Raw genomic sequence first — 10,947 nt, 5'->3', positions numbered from 1 at the left:
GGAGAAAGAAGAAGGAAAACTTTGACTTCAGAATCCACAGTTTATTGACCTGAATGATCCACCTGGAGGGGGAGGAAGAGAGGAAGGAAAAACAAGGAGAGGTGGATGGGGAGGTAGAAGGAAAATCTGTAAGTAAAAACTGAATTTTTAAGGACAGGAAGGGTGCCATGGAAAGGAAGAGTGTGGAGAAGGAGCAAGGGCAGAGGAAGTGTGAATACACATGATTAATGCATGTATGAAAATATCACAGTGACATTTAGTAAATGTGTACTTTAAAAAAAAGAAATTGAGAAGTATTTAAAAGTTGTGTTTGTTGAATCATTTGAAGATACCAATAATGGAGGTTTTGCAATTAAAATATCATACTAGACTTCTGGGAAGATGGTGGAGTGGTGAGCAGTGGCAAATTAGACGCTGAGATTCAAAGTCCAAATGCTGGAATACATCAATGTGGGGAGGAGAAGGAGAGAAGTGGATTCCTGTGACCCAGCAAGGATCTGAAGTGAGAATTAGAGCCCAAGGGGAGAGTAAAAAGAGGGACCTCAACTCAGAATAGGGTGGCAAAGAGCACTTTATCCCTGAATTCTAGCTCACATTATGAGAGAGGTGGCTTGAACCTACAGAGGCAAAGGGACCATGGGTGACTCCAGAGGCCTCCATTGAGAAAGATACCAGTGGAAAGGAGCAGTGGATGGTGCAGACTTCCAGTGACTGCTGAATGATTCCAATTCAAATGTTCTCAGGAGAGGGTGATTGGAAGGTCACTATTTTGGAAAGGGTCCCACTGAACCCAGGACTCAGAGCAGCCATAGCTTGACTCAGTCTGGAGGCTCTCAGTGTCTGGGTGAAGCATAGCCATGGCAGACCCCCAGGGTCAGCCAACCAGGTTCAAGCCAGCAAAAGGCACCTGAACTGTTGTGGGTTGAACAACTTGGATCCTTGCCTCACAGCTAGAAACCAGGATCAGCCTGAACTTCAGTAGAATTGCAAGTGCAAGCTTGCTGGGATTATCCACCACACCACTATCATTCTATTGCAGGCTTGCTAGGATCAACCAACACAGATCTGGGCTATGTGTCTCCTTTTACTACCAGTGACTGCAGAGATACACCTTGATGTGGACATTTTTTCTTCCTTTCTTTTCTTTTTTTCCTTCCTTTTTCTTGATTGTTTGGTCTGGTTTTTATATGAGTGTGAACATTGTTCTAAGGGTTTTTGTTTTGTTTTGTGGTTATTGTTTTTGTTTGTTCTTTCTCTCTTTCCCTCCTGTCTTCTTCACCAGATACCCAAAGCTTATGTAATCTTCCTTTGTCCTTCAGCTTCATTTCTAATCTCTTTCTCTTCTATTTCTTTATTTTTTCTCTTACTCCTTTGAAATTTTCCTCCTTGACAGTAAAATTTCTCCTTTGAGGGGATATTTACTGTATATAATTTCCTGAGGTTTTTTTTAGATTTTTGTTATATAACTACAGACCTTGTTGCTATGGTTAAAGGGGGCAAATTAATAGTTACCAGTTTGTTACTTTCTAGGCTGTGCTTGATGCTACTGATATTACAGATTGTATTACTTTAGCCAAGGTGACAAGGTTTTTCTAATATGTTTCTTTTCCTTGTATGTCAAGACCAAGATTGCCTGAAGGTTACAAACAATACTATAAGCCAGTACCAAAGAACCAAGGGCTAGGCCAAATATACAGCAACTTCTTATCCTCAATAAATTTAAGCAGTAGGATCTTGCCATAGACTCAAAAGCCAAAAGCCAGCTACACGTAGAAGAAATCTCAGAAAAGTAGCTACTTCCTAATGAGTTCTTGATACTAGCAATGAAGCTACCTCCCATAAGCAATTTACAAGCATCAATGCAGAAACTAAGCTAGAAAAAATAGAAATTGAGAAGACACAGAAGTAAGATGCACCTCAAAACTTCCAGCTCACCAAAGGCAAATGGAAAGGGCAGTGTGGTAGAACAATTTGAAAGTCACTCACCTGAACTATCTGAAATGGTAAGAGTGGGAGTAACAAAGCAGATGAATGAGATTCTAGAAAATAATCAAATTACAAATAATTTCTCAGATAATTAAAGACAAGATGACCATAATGAATGACATTGTTAGTGAACATAGAGTAGATACAGATTTAAAAATAGAATAGTTGATTTCACAGGGAAAATTCACGAGCCTAGTAGTCATTCTTTCCCACCAATGAACTTTGCTAGTTTGGAGAAGAGGCTGAGATAGCCGACCATGGACTAACTGAATCCACCACTAACATGCCAAGGAGAAGATCTGCCCCCAGTGCAGAGGAGGTGAACTTTCCAGGCTGCTATACTACTCCCCACAGCACCAAGGAGCAGAGATGCCCCCAATGCAGAGGAGGTGAACCTTCTGGGCCACCTTACCACCACCCCAGTGCCAAAGAGGTGAGCCACATGGGTGCCAGCAGCACACATCCCTTCCCCCATAACAATGAAAAGAGAAGACACAGAAACAAGCCTCAAAAACAGACTTCCATATCGCCTACAGCAACCCTAAAGGGAAACGAGATGGAACACTTTGATGCTCAACCACCTGGACTCTCTGAACTGGCAACAAAAGAGGATCTGGGGAAAATGAATCAGAAATAATTACTCAGATAACAGCAAAGATTTTGCTCATAGTGCAAGACATGGTTAATAAATATAGACAGGACACAGATAAAAAAATAGAGGATCTGAGGAACATGATGGAATCCCAACATAGGAAACAAATAGAATCCATAAAACAGATACAAACAGATTTCCAAGAGATTAAAAACTCCATCAAAAGTCTGCACAGCAGAATGAACCAATGTGAGGATAGAATTTCAGATATAGAAGATAAGATTCCAATTAGTGACCAGGAAAGAAAAATTTCTTTAAAATAGTCAGGGATCAAGAGAAATCAATCCAGCAGCTGCTAGACATTGCAAAGAAGAATAACATAAGATGATCAGAGTCAATGAAGAAACAGGAGAGACTGCAGATAGCATGAAATAACTGTTCACAGAAGTAATGGCAAAAAACTTCCCAAGCAGAGGAAAAGAACTTGACATGCAGATAAGTGAGGCATACAGGACTCCAAGTAGCCATGATAAAAACATCTACACATAAGCATATAATAGTTAAGATTCCAGAAACCCAATAGAAGATCAAAATTCTACAAGCAGTTAGAGAAAAGAAACAAATCACATACAAAGGAAAGCCCATCAGAATCACAGCAGACTTCTCAATGCAAACCCTCAAGGCAAAAACAACTTGCAGTGATGTATTTCATGCCCTAAAGGGAAACAGCATCCAACCCAGATTGATGTACCCTGCAAAAGTATCTTTCAAAATTGATGGAGAAATAAGATACTTTCATAACAAAGAGCCCCTTAGGAACTTCACGAACACAAAACTAGCACTCCACGGTGGTGGGGGGGGGGGTGCTTCTGGCACCCATATGGCTCACCTTCTCTGCCCTAGGAGAGTGAGATGGCAGTGGAGGAGCTTCCTTCGGGTGCTGGGACCAGCTCAGCTTCTCTACCCTAGGAGTGTGGGATGGCAGCAGGGGAGCTTCCTTCCAGGTGCTGGGACTGACTCAGCTTCTCTGCCCTAGGAGCACGGGATGGCAGCGGGGGAGCTTCTTTCTGGTTGCTGGGACCAGCTTACCTTCTCTGCCCTAGGAGTGTGGGATGGCACCGGGGGAGCTTCTTTCTGGTTGCTGGGACCAGCTTACCTTCTCTGCCCTAGGAGTGTGGGATGGCAGCGGGGGAGCTTCTTTCTGGTTGCTGGGACCAGCTTACCTTCTCTGCCCTAGGAGTGTGGGATGGCAGTGGGGGAGCTTCTTTCTGGTTGCTGGGACCAGCTTACCTTCTCCGCCCTAGGAGTGTGGGATGGGGGTGGGGGAGCTTCTTTCTGGGTGCTGGGACTGGCTCAGCTTCTCTCCATGCAATTAGGAATTAAAAGGGTGAAATTACAACAGACCCAGCAGAAATCCAGAGGATCATCAATACCTACTTTGAGAACCTATACACCAATAATTTGGAAAACACAGAAGAAATGGACAGATTCCTAGATAAGTATGAATTTCCAAAATTGAACAAAGAAGACCTAAACATTCTAAACAACCCAACATCAATCAATGAAATTGAAAACATAATTAAAACTTACCAACAAAAAGAAGCCCAGGCCCTGACGACTTCATGGCTGAATTCTACAAGACATTTAGAAAGGAACTACTGCCACTACTGTTTAAACTCTTCAATGAAATTGAAAGGGAAGCAATACTCCTGAAAGCATTCCTGGAAGCAAGCATCACCTTGATCCCCAAAGCAGAGAAAGACCCAACTGAAAAAGAGAACGATAGGCCAGTCTCACTAATGAAAATAGATGCAAAAATCTTTACTAAGATACTGGCAAACAGAATGCAGAAGATCATCAGGAAGATCATACACCCTGACCAAGTGGGATTTATCCCAGGGATGTAGGGATGGTTCAACATATGCAAATTAATCAATGTATAGCACTATATCAATAGAGCCAAGGACAAAAACCATATGATCATTTTCATAGATGCAGAAAAAACATTTGACAAAATCCAACATGCATTTATGATAAAAACCCTATAAAAAATTGGAACAGATGGTCTCTACATCAAACTGATAAAAGCCATCTCTGAAAAACCAACAGCCAATATCATACTAAATGATCAAAAACTGATGTCCTTCACACTAAAATCAGGAACAAGACAAGGATATCCACTATCACCATTCCTGTTCAATATAGTCTTGGAAACATTAGCTATAGCAATTATGCAAGAGAAATAAAAGGAATAAAGATAGAAAATGAAGAAATCAAATTGTCATTATTTGCAGATAACATGATACTCTATATAGAAGACCCCAAGGATGCCACCAAAAGTCTTCTAGACTTAATAATAAAATTCAGTAAAGTAGCTGGATACAAGGTCAACACACAAAAATCAATAGCTTTCCTCTACATAAACAACAGACTCACTGAAAGAGAAATAGGGCAAATAATTCCTTTCACCATAGCATCCAAAAATTGAAATACCTAGGAATCAACCTAACAAGAAATCAAAGAACTCTACTCTGAAAACTATAGCCTTTTGAAAAAAGAGATTGAAGAAGACATCAGAAAATGGAAAGAAATCCCTTGCTCCTGGATAGGAAGAATTAACATAGTGAAAATTGCCATACTTCCAAAACTGCATTATAGATTCAATACAATCCCAATTGAAATTCCAGGAACATATTTCATGGACCATGAGTAAATAATCCAAAAATTCATTTGGAACCAGAAGAGACCTAGAATAGCAAAAGCAATTCTAGGCAACAGAGACATGGCAGGGAGTATCACAACCCCCAACTTGAAACTATACTACAAAGCTACTATGATAAAAACTGCATGGTACTGGCAAACAAATAGAGCTGAGGAACAGTGGAACAGATTAGAAGATGTAGAAACAACTCCAGACACACTCAGCCACCTAATCTTTGACAAAGGAGCCAAAAACCCTCATTGGAGATAGGAAACATAACCTCTTTGACAAATGGTCCTGGAAAAATTGGGTTTCAACTTGCCAAAGATTAAAACTACACCTATGTCTCTTACTCTATACTAAACTAAAATCAAGATGGATTAAAGATCTAAATATTAAAACAGAAACACTGAACCAGCTGGAAAAGAAGTTAGGTAGAACTCTTGAAGACATTGGTGTAGGAAAATATTTTATGAACAAAACCTCAGTTTCCCTGGAACTAGCACAAACAATCAACAAGTGGGATCTCTTCTTTTTAAAAAGCTTCTGAGTGCAAGGACCTGAGTTCTATCCCCAGCACCAATAATAAAAAAAATGCTTCTGGACAGCAAGAGAAATTACCATCAGTGTGAAGAGACACCCTACAATGTGGGATAAAATTTTCACCTGCTGTTCCTCAGACAAAGGTCTACTATCTAGAATATATAAAGAACTTAAACAAATTAGATCTCCCAAACTTAGAGGTCCAATGCAAAAATGGACATCTGAAATAACAGACATTTCTCACACAAAGAAGTAGAAATAGCAAGTAAACATATGAAAAAATGTTCAACATCACTGGTTATTCGAGAGATGCAAATGAAAACAACACTGAGATTTCACCTCACCCCAGAAAGAATGACTACTGTCATGAAATCAACCAATAATAAATGCTGATGGGGCTGTGGGGAAAGAGTAACCTTGCTCCATTGCTGGTGGGAGTGTGAACTGGTGCAACCACTGTGGAAATCAGTATGGAGATACCTCATAGAACTAGGACTGGAAGTCCCATTTGACCCAGCTATTCCCCTGCTGTGTATCTTCCCCAAAGAATTCAAAGAATCATACCACAGTGACATATTTGCACCCATGTTCATACAGCATAATTTGTGATAGCTAAAACTTGGAAGCAAACCAATTGCCCATCAACTGGAGACTGGATAAAGAAAATGTGGTTTTTTTTATAAAATGGAGTACTACTCAGCCATAAAAAATGAGAAATTAGAGACATGTATTCCTAAATGGATGCCCATTGAGGCAATACTCTTAAGTGAAATAAACAGGACACACATGTGTAAATACCAAATAGTTTCTCTGGTGTGAGAACCTGAAAATGTAAATAATGACTAAAATGTATAATAGGTAATGTGAAATAGGAAGAAAAGGGGCAAAGAGGAAGGAAGTGGGAGGGCTAGGGGAAAGGATAGAAGGGAATGGGATTAATATGAGAAAATGGAAAAATAGGAACAAAATCTTTGTAAATAGGGAGGACTGGAGGGGTTGAAGGGAGGGCTGGGCAAGGGTGAAAAATAAGAACCAAGAGAGATTATGTAAAGGTGCAAATTTCCAATGATGAATGTCATTATATTGTATACCTAAAATGTACCAATGATTAGAATGAATAATTGATAATGCAAAATAGGAAGAAAAGGTCCGAAGGGGTAGGGGTAGTGGGAGGGGCAGGGGAAAGGAAAGAAGGGAAAGGAAAAATGATGAGAAATGGAAAAAAGTGGAAATAAAGTCTTTGTAAATAGGGAAGGGTGGAGGGGGTGAAGGGAGGGCTAGGAATGGGGAAAAAATAAGAATCAAGATGCATTATGTAAAGGTACAATTCCCAATGAGAAATGTAATTGTGTTGTATACCTACAATGTACCAATAAAAGAATTTAATAAAGTGCAAAAAAACCAGGTCCTGTTAAGACAGAAAAAGAAACATTTGAGGATGGTACTCTTTTTCATTAAAGAGGGAGAATCTAGAAACCCAAGAATATACCTCTTAGTAACAGAAAAGACAAAAAGAAGAGGTTCTTTGCAGCCCTAGAAGGAGCATGATCTGCCAGTAGAATTGCTCATGAACTTCTGATTCAGATCAGTAAACTCATCACAAGGTTAAAAAAAATACCAGGAGTGGAAAATGCACTTGATGCAACTAACTGAACAAGCACACTGGTTAAGCAACCATGCCAATTGTAGACTGTAAGTTGTTGATTATATGTCTAAATGGTAGTTGTAGTCCACTTTCACCCAGATTACCAGAGAATTTTGAACAAGATATCATTAGCTTAGGAAGAGGACAACATTCAAAACTAGAAGTGTAGTTTCTACTGAAATCATATCATCTTTATACCATGGTAAAGTTGAAAAATCATAAGTCAAACCATTGTAAACCAGAATAATCTGTAACTTCTTTGTGTCCCAATAAAAGCTACTTTAGAATCTTGATCTCCAGAACCAAATAAAAGCAAGAAGAATACATTTCTGTCTGTGAAAGCCACTAAATATGTTTTCATTTATTATAACAGCAATACAAAGACAATACAAGCACAAATAAGTGGAAGAAAGGGGAAATGACAGTGTAAAGTGTTAGGCAGGCTGGAAGGTAAGCAGAGGAGTTAAGTGAACAGTCATAGAGGCAAGTAAGTGGGAGATAGGCAGAACAAGAAACAAGAAGGAGGTCTGAAGAGTAAAGAAGAGAATTGCAGGCAGCCAGGAGGAAACATGATAACAGCAGGCTGGAAGAAAGACAGCTAGGAAGACAGGCAAGGAACAGGAGCAGATGATAAGAAGATGCATGGCAGCCACAGAGTTGTTCCTGCCTCTACCAGTGTTAGGGGCATTTCCTAAGAAATAGGTGCATCCCATACCTGGACTTCAAAATAAGTTGTGCCACATGGGTTGGGACCCTAGTGGAATCTGAGCTCAAAGAGGAGCAGGGTCAGGCTATGGCAACTATCAGCTCATTGATGGCAAATTGTTTCCTGATGCATTTTCTGGGCCAAGAAGAGATAGGGAAATGGAAAGTCACTTAAAGACCCATTCTGAGTTAGGTGGTCATTGAGCCCCAGCTCAGAGATGGGCAGTCAGAGCCCCCCTTCTTGGACGCCCCCCCAACCCCTTTCCTTACATGTCACCCAAGCCTGTACTCCAGGCCTTGGCTCATACTCTCTTGATCTTTGACAAGTCCTCCCTGTCTTCTAGGGCTAGTCCTAATTCTACTTCTGCTATCTGAAGCATGAAATCTTTATTATGCTGTCCAGGTCAGCATTCTAGGGGACAGAGTCCAATCACATGATTCATTTAGAGTTAGTTATTGGGTTGTTCCATTGTCTACTAACAGGTTTCAGTTCCCTAGTGCAGAGACACTTTGTCAGAACCATACGGGAAGGGGGAGGCCACACTCCTACAGATCACTATCTAGAGGAACAAATGGTGTCCCAGATTCTCAGATGGGAGAAAAAGGGTCATTAGAAGGGCATCAGGAAACCTTTAAGAATAGAAGGAGGCCAGGGAAGATTGGAAGCCACTTTTTCTCCCTCTGTTGACCCTTTACCATTTCACTCAATGGTCAGCCTCTTCTTTAATTCCTAAGTCCAGCAGCATCTATAGTCTTCTAATTAGAGGCCAGAAATGCCCCTATTTGACATCTTCAGTCCCAATACCTGACTTCCCTGGTGTCTATTCCTATTCCTTACTGATCCTCTCATGTCCTCTATCAGGCAGAAAAATCTCCAAATGCCTCAACTCCATCCACTCCATCTATGAACTGCTGCTTTCATCTACCTCTGCCTTTTGAGTCCCAGTTTTTAGATCAGCTCATGTTGCTGAGGTCGCTGAGCATGGCTTCCTTCCTTTTCTGCCTGCACACCCTCAAGGCTCAGACCGAAGACCAGCTGGCCTTCATGCCTCTGCTGATGTCACTCTTCATTCTGGTTCACAAGGAAGCATCAGTGCTCTATTCAAGAATGCTCCACAGTGCAGGGCCTGGGACATTGCCAAGAATATGGAAACTTCTACAAACTACTTATGAGTGGATAAAAGATTTAAAGAATAAACAAAGGAATGATATTTGTCTCAAGTATTTGAGTTTGATTCTGTACAAACCTTTCTGTTCTTGTCACTGAGCCAAGGGTGAAATTCTGCATCTATTTGTTCATGTCTCTCAGCACAGACTTGACACAAAAAAATTCTTTCTTAAATGCTTTGTATTTTGATTACATTACTCAAACTTTAAAAATAAAATACAACAGAATAAAGGAAGGCAAATATTTCCAACTTGTAACTGAGCTACTTCATATTCTCCTGTCCTCTAATAACAGTGTCATGCTTTGTGGTTAGTAATAAGAAGGACTCAACCCTTGGAGAACCTTTGCCCTACAAGTTGGTTTCAGGAAAAGCAATCTGTTTAATGCCTAATCTTTGAAAGTTTATTCAGCATTGTGGAATAATCTTTCTACTAATTATTTACAAGGTCTACATTGATTTGCATTCTACAGGACCATTTCTCCAGGCTTTGTGGATTTTTACAGTAGACCTTTGGGAGTGTGCTTGTCCAGTTATTTCATGTGTTTGTTATTGTACATGCCAATATCTGCTGTGCATTATAACTATAGAGCAGGTTTGCTCTCTGAAGCAGTAGAAAGACCTATTCCTATACAGAATTTTGCCAAATGAGAAAGTAGACACAAGTGACCTTAAATATGCAATTAAAATTTTGTTAGACCAAAGCTAAAAATGTGTGCAATGACACTCACTGGTGTCCAACCTTCTACAGTGGGGTGTGAACATTTATATAAATGGCTTCAACAATTGGACCATCAATAAACTTGGATTTCTAAACATCTGGAAATATTTCAACAACTTTTTTCAATGGCTAGCTGGTGAATTAAGTGTAAAAAGTAGTGGGCTACCATAAGACTGTAGGAAAAGAGAGAGATCCACCATACCTGAAAATTGAGAAACAAACACCTGAAAGTTTGTTTACATGAGAAAATCAAATATGAAAATTTACACTCCAAAAATGGAGAAAATGCCAAAATGCACTGTAGTTTGAAGCACACACTGACATAGATGTTTGGCTAATCACTGAGAAAGGAAGTGGTCAAAATCTCCATGTTGTGTTCAGAAATGCCACATTTGTTTTTGGCACAGACACACTCACATATGTCTCCTACCTGAAAACATCAACAAAGGCTTACTTGAAGAGGCCACATAAGAACCTAGGGAAATAGCCACTTCACCACTCCCAGCCCAGAGGAAGGGGCTTCTGGGCCACCGTTCCAATTCTTCCAGTGCAGAGGAAGGGCTCCCGGGCCACCATTCCACCACTCCCAGCACAGAGGTAGGGGCTTCTCGTCTGCTTTTCCACCACACCCAGGACAGAGGAAGAGGCTTCTGGGTCACCATTCCACCACGCCCAGACCAGAGGTAGGGGCTTCTGGGCTGCTGTTCCACCACTCCCAGTACAGAGGAGGTGAGCCAAGTGGGTGCCAGCAGCATCCCCCCCCACACACCGCAATGAGAAGACAGGTAAACAAGTCTCAAAACTAGACTTCCAGATCACATACAGCAACCACAAAGGGAAATGAGATGGAACGCTCTGATACTCAACCACCTGGACTCCCTGAACTGG

At 40.7% G+C, this 10,947-nt stretch overlaps 1 protein-coding gene across 1 annotated transcript in view; it reads left to right on the top strand.

Annotated features, from left to right (window-relative positions):
- Window positions 1–10,947, top strand: part of Cyp4x1 (cytochrome P450 family 4 subfamily X member 1) — a 140,859-nt gene that overhangs the window by 53,214 nt on the left and 76,698 nt on the right. The window lies entirely within an intron of this gene.

This window comes from Heterocephalus glaber, unplaced genomic scaffold (assembly GCF_053883595.1).
Source record: "Heterocephalus glaber isolate CG9 unplaced genomic scaffold, H.glaber_assembly_v1.0 deba00001451, whole genome shotgun sequence".
Taxonomy (NCBI): Eukaryota; Metazoa; Chordata; class Mammalia; order Rodentia; family Bathyergidae; genus Heterocephalus; species Heterocephalus glaber.
This window is presented reverse-complemented; position numbering and strand designations above follow the sequence as displayed.